The following is a 13,279-nucleotide window of genomic DNA, read 5'->3' on the forward strand; positions in this document are numbered from 1 at the left end:
TTGGAAGACTGGTTACATACAGGTAAAACTGGGCATGTTAGTAAATATTTTGAGGCCATAGAAGGGATTTATAAATATAGAAAGGAAGAGTGTTTGAAAAATTTTTGGTCAATGTGTTAGGTGCTGGATGGAAATTGAGAGTACAGAAACTCATTTTTTAAAACAGACACATAAACATACATATACACATACATAGGTAGATTTGAAAAGCAGATATGTTTGCTTATATAAATACATATACAAATACTTTTCCTACCTCTTTCTGCTGAATGGTTGTGGCAACAATACCACCCGGTAACAATAAGCACATTAAACACCAAGATCTTCACTTCTAAACACCACCTTTTGTCAAAAGAAACCAAACCTTCTTAGAGAAACAGTTAAATTTCAAGGCTGGGTAAAGAAAGTATAAAGTGAGCCTGGGATAGATTGTTATGCCAGAAAAAAAGTCCCTAAAAGAAAAATGCAAGCATGTCAAGTGACTCAGATAACAGTTTAAAGTGGCTGATACAAACCAAATCTGAGACAATTTGAGCACCAAAATAATATATATAATATATAATATAATATAAATTGTATCTAATATAAATTATATCTAATATAATATAAATTATATATATATATATATATATATATATATATATGAAATCCATTGAAAGAAACAGAAGAATCTATACAACCATACTGATATAAATGAGGAATAGAGAAGGAACATAATGGTTAATTTTATGTGTCAGCTTGACTGGGCCACAGGTTGCCTTGATATTTGGCTAACCATTATTCTGGGTATGTCTGTGAGGGCATTTCTGGATGAACTTTATATTTGAAGTGGTAGACTGAGGACAGCAGCTTGCTCTACCTAAAGTGGATGAGCTTTATTCAATCCACTGGAGGCCTGATTAGAAAAAGAAAAAGGACTTGGACTAGAACTTACACCATTAGCAATTAGATTCAAGCCAAAATTATACTATGAGCTCTCCTGAGTCTCCAAGCTTACCTAAAGAGGACTGCGACTTCTTAGCCTCTATAACAACATAAATCAATTCCTTATGATCTCTTTATGTGTGTGTGTATGTGTGTGTGTGTGTGTGTGTATCTTTCATCCTATTGGGTTGTTTTGCTGGAGAAACCAGACTAGAATAGAATTTTAAGGATTGTTTTTCTGGGTTGATGTTAGGCTTTTCAGAATTACATCTCTAACCTGATTAAATTTAGAGATACTAATGAATCTATTTCCAGAAGTAAAGATGGCACCGATATTCCAAGATACTACTGGACTCCTAATCAACCATTTATAAGAAGCATGGGGCTGAAAACTGTGCATGTGATACTTCAGAACATTTCTGGAAAACTGAGAAATATATTGAGATTTCTGATTGCTCCCAATTAGCTAGACAAAACAGTGAAAGGAAAGGTTGAACTCAGGGATTCAAATTCTCAGTTCAAGCATAAAAACCTTAAAGCTTTTTGGGGTGCCCTGAAATGAGATCCCTGTCTTCAATAGTTATAGGACTGAGATTGCTGAAAATCAAACACATAATCTCATCCTGCATCTGGCTCAATTACACTACAATTTGAACACCCACTTTCATGGGGTGTTGAATGTTAAGGTGGGGACACTGATGGGGAAATAATGGGATCTTGTAAGCTTGAATAAAGCTTGAATAAAGATGTGTGACGAAGCTCGGGACATTGAGCCCCTAAATTCTGATGAATCTTCTTTGGCAGTCAAAGAAGCTTCTTTACCGCCTTAAGCAGAAATAAGTGCCTTACTCCCAGTGGAAATAGACTTACCACAATCAGGAGAAATGGCCTCACCACCCCAGTAGTAGTGGTGAAGCCACTACTAGTCATGGCAGCAGCTTCTCCACCCACTCCACCCTCACCATGTTCTGAGGGGATTAACCTTGCCTGCATTGTCTGAGGACACTGTAATGGCCTCCTTTGATGTAGCTGCTATGCAAAACAATGTTGATTCTCCTCATGACCCACTACCACAAACCCTCTTTGTTCTTTGACCTACAACCAGACTCATTTTTTAAAAATTGTACTGTATGACCTTTAAATAAGTATAAAGACTTCTGATCACATTACCTAGGGATCATTTTACCCACTCCTCTGTTTGGCCACCAGTCCCTTGTCTCTCTCTTCAGCAATGGTAAGGCAGATACCCTTTCCACAGGGAAGAGAAATCCATGGTTTGTTGCCTTTGCCAATAATAAAAATCTGGGAGAGTTGGATGGCAAAGCTGTTGCCACTGGCATCTCTCAGGTGAACTATATCAAAAGAACCAGGGTGTATCTCTATTGGTGATCACACCAATTCTTCCCACGTTAACACCTCCAGTCACCCTATACAGATTACTAGTATCAAACTTGATGAAATCTTCCTAGTCTCCAAATCAATCTAAATGGTGTCATTCACTTTGATGAGGGGATCAGGATAGCCAGATGATGCGAGCATCATGAGTCACCAGGTGAGAGATTCCTTTTGTCCCCCCAAAGATCTTGCTCACACTGCACAACTTATGCTTAGCCTCCTCAGGTGTAATCCAATGAACAGCAAAACAACCGTTGGTGTCATAGATCAGACAGAAATTCTCCCCAGTCTTGTCAATGCTGATGACATGCATAAAACCAACAGGCTATGTTATATCAGTTTGGACCTTGAAATCAAACTTAATAGAATATTGCATAAAGATCTTTTTCATTTTATCTCTTGTTAGGCATGTTCTTTAGGAAAATGATGAGAGGCAGATAATCTCTCAGTTTATGGGGACCAGTAGCTGGATGAGGAGCAAAGGCATCAGTCAGTTTATCCAGTATCCAATGCTTTGGAACTGCTACATGCTTCAGAGGCTTCTTGGGATCATGAACCATGGTTGCACTAGGCAAAAAAAGGGGCTATAACTAGACTTATTGCAGCAGGGCCCTAAAGGTGAGGTATGAAGTATAACTCATAAAAAAGTATACTATATTCCAAAAGAACTACTTAAGTTTCCTAATTTATACAGACAGAAATCTGTGGAGTATGTGTGTAAAACAATATTGAGGGTGTGGGATGGTGGAAGGAACATAAATTTGGATCAGGCTAAAATCTCACCAAGCAGAGATTCTGCATTTAATGTTGCAGATGGGCGAGTTAGGAAGGACTCTCATGATTTATTTGTTTGGTTGGCTGAAACATGGACTAAAAGGTGGCTTATAGAAAACAAATTAGAAATGCCAGACCTGCCTTGGTTTAATGGAGAAGGATTCAAAGCCATGGAAAGATTGGAATGTTAGAGTACTTTTGTCATTTGAGACTTACTCTGGGAAGGTTTAAAAAAAAAAAAAGGCTTGCCTTTCACCATTACTGTGAGAAATAAACTGGTAAGGAGAATCTTGGCATCCTCGAAAAACTCTATGATAGTTCTTCTCTATAGGTTAGACCTTACCATGGGAACTTGTCACGGAATTGAGAAATCGAAATGCAATGAGAGTAACTGAGTTTCAGGGAGGCAGGGGCCAAGTAGCAGCACTTAATCACCAAAGGCAAGGTTGGCATGGTTATGGTAATGGTTGACAGAAACAAAGCAGCAATTGGAATATCTGACTTACATAAATCTATGGCATTGACTATTTGATTGTGGTGTTCCTAAAAGTGGAATCGATATTTAAAACAACAACAACAACAATGACTAAATTCTACTTGATTTGTATAAGCAGAAAAATTCTAGGTCAAGTGAACAAAAGTTTAACCTGAATGTAAAAACAGAGAGTCACAGCCCCTCAATTAATTCCCAGATTTGAGCCAGTTTACCGACTAATATCTGAATGAAGGGGGAGGCTTGACAAAAATTTGTACTGCTAATATTTCTCACATCCCTCTCCAAAGGCACCTACAGCTTTTTATCAGGATAACGCACTGGGGTAAAATAAATAATCACACCTTTTCTGGACTATTGGACACTGACTCTGAACTGACATGAATTCCAGGAGACATAAACATCATTGTAGACCACCAATCAGTGTAGGGGTTTATAGAGATCAAATGATCAATGGAATATTAACTCAAGTCTATCTCATAGTATGCTCTGTGGCTCCTCAAACCTATCCTGTGGTTAATTTCCCAGCCCCAGAATATGTAATTGGAATAGACACACTCAACCACTAGCAGGATGCCCACATTAAATCCCTGACCTGTGGAGTTAGGGCTATTATTGTGGGAAAGGCCAAGGAAAGTCTCTAGAACTGCTTCCACTTAGGAAAACAGTAAACTAAAAGCAATACCACATTCATGGAGGGATTGCAGAAATTAGTGCCAATATCAAGACCTTGAAAGATGCAGTGGTGGTGATTCCCACCACATCCTTATTCAATTCACCTATTTGGTCTGTGCAGAAAAAGAATGGATCTTGCACAATGGCTATAGATTACCATTAAGTTTAACCAGGTGGTGATTCCAGTTGCAGCTGTTGTATCTGATGTGGTTCATTGCTTGAACAAATTAATTTATCCCTTTTTACCTCATATTCAAATGCCCCCCCCCCCCTTATAAGTCAACAAAGACCACTAGAAGAAGTTTGCTTTCACCTGGCAAGGCCAGCAATACATCTTCACTGTCCTACCTAAAGGATTTATCAACTCTCCAGCCCTGTATCATAATTCAGTTTACAGGGATCTTGATTGCCTCTCTCTTCCATAAGCACTGGTCTGTTACACCTTAGGCTGAATGGACCTAGTCATCAAGAGGTGGCAACTGCTTTAGATTTATTGGTAAGACATTTGTGTAACAGAGAATGGGACATAAATCCAACAAAAATTCAGGGATCTCTACCTCAGTGAAATTTCTAGGAGTCTAGTGGTATAGGATATGTCAAGAAACTCTTTCTAAATTAAAGGATAGGATGTTGCAACTAGCTCCTCCTACAACCAAAAAAGAGGCAAAATACTTTGTGTGCCTCTGGATTTTGGAGGCAACATATTCCTCATTTGGGTGTTTTACTTCAGCCCATTTACTGAGTGACCCAAAAAGCTGCATTGTGATTGAGGCCCAGAACAAGAGAAGATTCTAAAACAGGTCAGGCTGAAGTACCAGCTACTCTGCGCTGGAGCCCTATGATCCTGCAAATCCAATGCTTAAAGTGTTGGTGGCAGACAAAGACGCTGTTTGGAGCCTTTGACAGGTCCCAGTAGATGAAATGCAGTATAGGACCTAAGAATTTGGGAAAAAAGTTCTGCCATTCTCCACAGATAACCACTCTCTTTTTGAGAAACAGCTCTTGCCTATTAGTAGGCCTTAGTTGAGACTAAATGCCTAGAGATCTTAGTTCCAAAGGGACAGATGCTTCTAATAGGGGACACAGCAATGATTCCATTGAATGGGAAGTTAAGACTGTCATCTAGCCCCTTTGGGCTTTCTCATTTTGAATCGACAGGAAAAGAATAGGCCGTTACTATCCTATTTGGGGTGACTGATCCTGATTACCAAAGAAAAAATGGACTCTTAGTCCACAACAGAGGTAAGGAAGAGTATACCTGGAGCATGCAAGACCATTTAGGGCATTTCTTAGTACAACCATTACCTATGAATAAAGTCAATGGAAAACTAGAACAACCTAATCCAGGCAGGACTGACTAATGACCCAGACTCTTCAGAAATGAAGGTATGAGTCACTCTACCAGATAGGAAATCATAACCAGTTAAGGCTCTTGCTGATGAAAAAAGTAGTAGACTGGGTAATGGAAGAAGTTAATTTTAAATATCAACCATGACCATGTGAACAGTTATAGAAATGAGGACTGTAATTGACCTGAGTTTTTTCTTTTTATTTTGTTATGAATATATTTGTATATAAAATCTTTCTTTTCTTCCCTCTCTCTTGCCCTTATAAGATTTATTTTTATATCATAACAATTAAGTATTATTAACTTTGTATAGTAATACTTTGTTAAGGATTTTTAAAAAGATTTTATTTGTTTATTTGTGAGGGAGAAAGAGAGAGTGTGAGCACAAGCAGAGGGAGCGGCAGGCAGAGAGATAAGTAGGTTCCCCGCTGAGCAAGGAGCCCTGGGACTCAATCCCAGGACCCCGGGATCATGACCTGAGCCAAAGGCAGAAGCTCAACTGACTGAGCCACCCACAGGGTCCCTTTGTTAAGCATTGTATTTAAATTACTAGTTATCAAGGAGATGAGTAAACATCACTCAAAGATTCTACCTCTTCTTCAGAGAAAGGGGTCAGTATGGTTTTGATTGTATGCAGGATGGGTGTACTATGTTAGGTGGGATTTTACCTTATTATTGCCTTTATTTGGAGATTTGGTAAGGTTTAAGGAGATGTACATGAGTTCCGCTGAGGTGACAAGGGTTGGGACTTCTGATGGTTAATTTTATGTGTCAATTTGACTTGGCCACAGTGTGCCCAGATATTAAACATTACTCCGGGTGTGTCTGTGAGGGTGTTTCTGGATGAGATGAACATTTGTATCAGCAGAATGGATAAAACAGACTGCCCTTCCTAAAGTGGATTAGCTTTATTCAATTGGTTGGAGGCCTGACTAGAAAAAAAAGGCAGAAAAGGGAGGATTCACTTTCTCTGCCTGTCTTTGATTGAGGTAGCCTGTCTTTGAGGTAGGACAATTGGCCTTCTCTGCTTTTGGATTCAGACTTAGACTGGAACTTACACTATTGGCTTTTCTGGTTATCTAGACTTTGAACTCAGACTGGACCTTATACCATTAGCTCTCCTGGTTCCCAGGCCAACAGGAACTATATATACCATTCGCTCCTCTGGGTATCCAGATTGCTAGCTACAGATTAGCAGATTTCTCAGCCTTCATAGCCACATGAGTCAATTCCTTGTAACAAGACTTTTTACATGTATTTATTCTTGTCTTAATCTGTTATCTGCTATAACAGAAACCATACACTGGGTTGCTTAAATAACAAATGTTCTGGAGGATAGGAGTCTAAAATAAGGATGCCAGTATGGTTGCGTTCATGGTTAGGGTTCTTTTCCTGGTAAAGTCCTCACCTGCCCTTCCTTGGTGTGTGCACAGAGAGGGAGAGAGAGAGAATGGTAGAATGTTAATATTTGGAGAACTTGTATGAGAGAATATGGAAGGGTTTTTTTGGTTGTTGTTGTATTATTGTAATTTTTCTCCCAGTTTGAAATTATTTCAAAGTAAGTAATACAAAAAGAGGTTCTTAGAAATGTGTATCTTCTACCAAAGTTTCTTAATCTACCACCAAATTAATCTCCATCTTCATTTATCTTTATAACTTTCTCCTTATTCTACCACTAAATCATCCAAGCTTTCCCTCAGAATTTCCATTTATCTCTTTCAAGAAAATCCTGAGATTCATTAAACCAGGCACAATAAAAAGGATGCACCCTGATTCTTGGCGAATTGTCTTTATGCATATCTTCTCTTTGTCCCCTTCTTAACTTTGAGAGTAGTGCCTGAAGCTGAGCAGAGACTGTATACATCTGTATCCAATTTCTCATTTTCAACAACTACATAGGCCAGATTCAGTATACGCATTTGACTCAGGGAACTCCCAAATATTAGGGGTTGAAGTATGACCAAGTATATTTATAATCACACTGAGAAAAAAAAATCATTCCCGTATAAGAATATGTCACTGGATCAAAAAGCAAGAAGCTAAAATATGGAAAAATATCACATTCTTCTAAGATGCCCCTAGGTCTGAAACTGGTGATGTCCGGTGGCATTTGCCATGACCACAAAAAATGTTCCTTCCTTCCAGAAATGCACATTCATGTGATCCTTATGAAACTGCAACTCTCCAATCCAAATCAGAACCCAGACCGTGGGCTTAGGAGACTGTTTTGATAACAACCAAAAAATTCAGAATGTTTTACAGACACCATACTGGGAAGGATCCAGTAAAGGAAATAATTTTACTCAACAGAAGATCCCCCAGGAGGACCCATATTATGATTTAGTCAATACCAATCAAAAAGGTGGGTGGTAACAAGTAAGATTCTTTACCCAGGAGCCAATTGTGCACAGAGGTAAAGAAAACAGTTAAAACAGATTAGAAGCTAGACAAATTCACAATTAGATTTTGTCACAGGATCATATTCTACATAAGGCTACACCAAATATTTTTAATTCCTAGTACATAAAAAAAAAAAAGAAAGAAAGTAAAAGAAGAAAGAGACATTGGCATAGAATATAAAGAATTCTTTTTCTAAGCAAATGGTGCACATTTTCTTCATATTTTCTCCAACATTTTTACAATTGGGAAAACACCGTAGCAGGCTACAAATATTTATGTATAGTCTAACTTCTTCAAGTGTTTTTTCTATTACCAGGCCTGATGCTTCTTAGCACATGATGAATTGGTGGTGATTGTTTGATGAGTCTTTTCCAAAACAAAGTACCAAACCTCCCTGGTGGTTTAGAGTCAAATATGCGTGTGTTTCCACCATCCTTATCACATATTGTCACAAGAAAGAATGAAATTTTTAAGAAAATAAAAAAAAGGAAAGTGTTGTAGCTACATTTTAGCTTATTAGTTGGTAAAAATGGGACCATATAGCATTTGGCTTTTCAGGTCTTCTAGGTAGTTATGTTTCATTCATTAAGGCATCGGATTTGTTATCTCTGTAGGCCATAGGGAGAAGACTGTATAAGAATTTCAGCATCTTCTATAAACCAGTTACAACATCAGATGGAAAAACACTTACATGCCAAACTTGTTTCACCCCAAAGCATTCATTAAAATGGCAGCATCCCATTTTTTGTGCATAGTGCAATTCTGAGTCATTATAGCCAACGTGTTGGGTAAGCCTAAAGAAAGGGTATGAGGGGGAGAAACAGGGAATAAAAGAAAGTTGAATATGTATTTAAGTCATTACTGATGAATTCAACGACTGATGGAAGTTTCTAGTTTTTACTGGCCTTATGTCAACCTATGTTGCACATGCTTATCATTCTCAGTGACAGTGGGAGTATCTTCCACTCCTGCTGAAGGAAATCTGGATCACCAGGAAGAGTACTATAATAGTAATTATGATGCTGGCATAGATGTAAGATAGACAGATTATACAACCTGGCAAAAACTATAATACCAGGCAGTAAAACAGGAACACATTGCTAGCTCCCTGCAGCTTTCCAGAAAGACTAGGCACTTGTGGAAAAGTTATGTTTACTTGGAGAAGCTTGTTTTTCTATGACAGGAGAAAAAATCATAAAAGTTTAATTTGAGAATCTTGATTGGCTAGCCTAACCTAGGATTACTCCCCACTACCATACCAGCCATTCATGATGAGCCACCTTAATAATAATCATAAACTTTACACACTTACATACATTATTCAGGGGAACCTGGGATCCACATGTAAAAAGGGACCTGTATTGAGAAAACTCCCATAGGAATAAACAATGGACTGCCCACAATCTCTATGAAGTTGCCCTCAAGGAGGACCAGAATTTATAGTGCCTCTTAAAGGATATGCAGAATTTAAATAGAAGGATAGGAGAGGTAAGGAGGAAAGTGGGGAAATATTCTAGATTGGGGAACCATCTCTAAATGGTGAGAAAATAAAATTTGGGGCAACAGTGAGTAGGACTGTTTTATCAGAGCAGGGATTCTTGTAGGTAAGTAGTAAAATGCAAGAAAATGCATTGTGAAGGACACTGAATACAAGTTTAAGAGTTTGAACATTATCCTTTGCTTTTTAGTGTCACCAAAGGAGACATTTCATCAGCAATTGAGGAAGAAAACCACCTGTTGTGATGAATTTACCAAGGCTATATGAGTGATAACTGTGGGCCACCTTTTTATGTGACATAAATAGCATGAGCTCTCCTAATAGTGACAGAATCCTGTTCTATTTTTCACAACTGGATGTTGATAGAGCTGCCAGTTGTGGGAAGGTCTTTTAGGCATGCCTTTTGAGCCCTCAAGTTAGTAATCTCTGAGAAGACATTCCAGACACTTAGAATAAAACCAAAGCAGTCATAAATAGCATCAATCCAATTTGCATAGCACCTTTCCTCCAAAATGCTTTCAGTACTAAAGAGCTTGGCTCTTCATAACAAGGCTATGCCAAAACTCACTAAGCTGCTTGCTTAAAATTGGTAGAATCCTTGAACACGTTCATCTGTAAATGCCACAACTCTCATTATAGCTTATACAGGTTAGTGTCATAGATCAGAAAATGGCCAACATCAGAATATTTCCATCTCCTAAGAAGAAGCATAAAGGCTGTCTCTGGCAAGTGCTGCTGCTCTCAAGATCTATAGCACTGACCTAGCTAGGGAATGCATACTGATAATCTTTGACTAGCAAAGATTTCATTCATCCCTGAATGAAAGAAACGAACCCTTATATTTGACCTCTGGCTTTCCACATAGCTTTGACAGACTTATTTTCAGCAAATAATCTCTCTCTTTTTTTAAAATCACTATTGTATAATACTCTTCCAACTTCTACAAAGCCTGAAAAACCAAGTTCAGACACATTAATCAGATGTTTGAGGTCTGTGGTCTTTTCTGAGGACTCATTGCCAATATTTTGTCTCGTTCCACTAACCTTCTCTTCTATACACAACTGTCTTCTCTCTATCCCTATGTGATATCCTCATTCTGACCCATATATGTTTACTAATGGTAGATCTTTTGCCTAAAACATCACTCTGTATAACTTATTCAATCTCCATGAAGCCACCTATTCTATATAAATTCCATACTGCTTCCTGATACCTAGCAGCATTCATAACTCAAAAATGTTATTCTGGGACTTAATTATGTACTGCCACATTATTATTTAATTCCTTTAAAAATTAGATTACAAGCTTCCAGAAGCAAAATTATTTTTGATAAATTCTTTTATATTCCCCCACAATGACTATCAAAATACAAAATATTAGCCATTAACTAGAGACCATTTAATTGAATTATCATGAACAAACCATTGGTCATTGGTCTATGAGATCAATAGTTGAAAGGCAGCATATTAAAAAGGAAATAGTATGGGTCTGGCACCACAAACACCAGAGCTCAAATCTCAGTTTACAGCTTACTAACTGGCGGACACTGAAGTTGTTCTTTGCTTTAGTTTTCTTAGTTGTAAAATGGGGATATATTAAAGGATTATTATGAGAATTGAATAAGTGAGCCTCATATTCCATTGCACATAGTGAGCACTCAATAAACTTCTTTACTAAGTTCTTTGGTAAGTACTCATGCAATAACTAATCATTATAATAATTGTAAGAGGTAGAAGTATCATTTTTCTAAATTAGTTAGCCCCTCTGGCAATAACATGTAGGGTAAAATTTTGATTAAAGAACCAATATTATCCTTAACTTTTCTCATCCAGATGAATATATATATATATATATATATATATATATATCTTTTTAAAAATTTTCTTTTCAATGTACCAGAATTCATTGTTTATGTACCACATCCAGCGTTCTATGCAGTACATGCCCTCCATAATATCCACTACCAGGCTCACCCAACCTCCCACCCACCACCCCCTTCAAAACCTTCAGATTGTTTTTCAGAGTCCATAGTCTTCATGGTTCATCCCCCTCTCCAATGTCCCCCAACTTCTGTCTCCTATCCATCTCCCCATGTCCTCCATGTTATTTCTTCTTCTCCACAAATAAGTGAAACCATATGATAATTGACTCTCTCTGCTTGACTTATTTCACTCAGCATAATCTCTTCCAGTCCTGTCCATGTTGATACAAAAGTTGGGTATTTATCCTTTCTGATGGAGGCATAATACTCCATAGGGTATATGGTCCACATCTTCTTTATCCATTCGTCCGTTGAAGGGTATCTTGGTTCTTTCCACAGTTTGGCAATTGTGGCCATTGCTGCTATGAACATTGGGGTGCTTCTTTTCACTACATCTGTATCTTTGGGGTAAATACCTAGTAGTGCAATTGCAGGGTTATAGGGAAGCTCTATTTTTAATTTCTTAAGGAATCTCCACACTGTTTTCCAAAGTGGCTGTATCAACTTGCATTCTCACCAACATTTCTCCACATCCTCTCCAACACATGTTATTTGCTGTCTTGTTAATTTTGGCCATTTTAATTGGTGTAAGGTGGTATCTCAATGTGGTTTTGATTTGAATCTCCCTGATGGCCAGTGATGATGAACATTTTTTCATGTGTCTGTTAGCCATTTGTATGTCTTCATTGGAGAAGTGTCTGTTCATGTCTTCTACCCATTTTTTGACATGATTATCTGTTTTTTTGTGTGTTGAGTTTGAGGGGTTCTTTATAGATCCTGGATATCAGTCTTTTGTCTGTACTATCATTTGCAAATATCTTCTCCCATTCTGTGGGTTGCCTCTTTGTTTTGTTGACTGTTTCCTTAGCTGTGCAGAAGGTTTTGATCTTGAAGAAGTCCCCAAAATTCATCTTCGTTTTTGTTTCCTTTGCTTTGGAGGCATATCTTGAAAGAAGTTGCTGTGTTTTAAATAGATCAGCACACAAAATGCCAGTTTATAATAGGAATAACAATTTCTTAGATCAGAACATCCTAATAAGGTAGTTAGTATATCCTTTTCTTATGGAAACACTGTATGAAAAGGCAAATTATAATCAGTTTGAAGAACATGAGTTCAGGAGAAGGAAAATAAATCAATATATCACTAAATAAATGAGCTTTTATTTAGTGATTGTAATGGCTTGTTACAATAGACTTGATATAATTCCACTAGAGAAGTAACACTGCCAAGGAAAAGGGAAATTTGAGGGCACTCATCATGGTGACCTAAGTTCCATACAATGTTGAAGGAATACAGCCCGATTATTACCTTTGGACTCTAATTTTCAGGTTCCATGGCTGCTACCTCTAGGAAAAAGTTTACACTGTTTAATGTCCATTTGCATCAATCACTCTCCTCCTCTCTACCTTTCTCTTGTTTCTTTGTGCCCTAAGATGCTGATCTCTACAGACTGCATTCTCTAAGTTCTCTTGCTCTATAGTTTTTGCATCCCCCTGAAAAGATATGTTGAAGTCCCAACCTCTTGTATCTGTGAATGTGACCTTATTTGGAAATATGGTTTTTGCACACATATTTAAGTTAAGATGAGATCATTAGGGTGTTCCCTAATCCAATATCACTGGTGTCTGTATAAGAAATGACATATGAAGAGACAGACACATAAGCAACAGAGTGACTACCATATAAAGATTAGAATTATGCTGCTACAAGCCAAGAAACAACCAGAAGCTAGGAGAGAGGCCTGGAACAGATCCTTCCCAAAATCTTCACAGACCCTAATGACACCTTGA

General features: G+C 37.8%; 1 pseudogene; it reads right to left on the reverse strand.

Moving 5' to 3' along the window:
• Positions 1-2,106: 2,106 nt before the first annotated feature.
• Positions 2,107-2,879, reverse strand: LOC101669944 (annotated as a pseudogene).
• Positions 2,880-13,279: the final 10,400 nt, after the last annotated feature.

Source organism: Mustela putorius, unplaced genomic scaffold (assembly GCF_011764305.1).
Source record: "Mustela putorius furo isolate JIRA1106 unplaced genomic scaffold, ASM1176430v1.1 tig00000407_pilon_pilon_pilon, whole genome shotgun sequence".
Classification (NCBI taxonomy): Eukaryota; Metazoa; Chordata; class Mammalia; order Carnivora; family Mustelidae; genus Mustela; species Mustela putorius.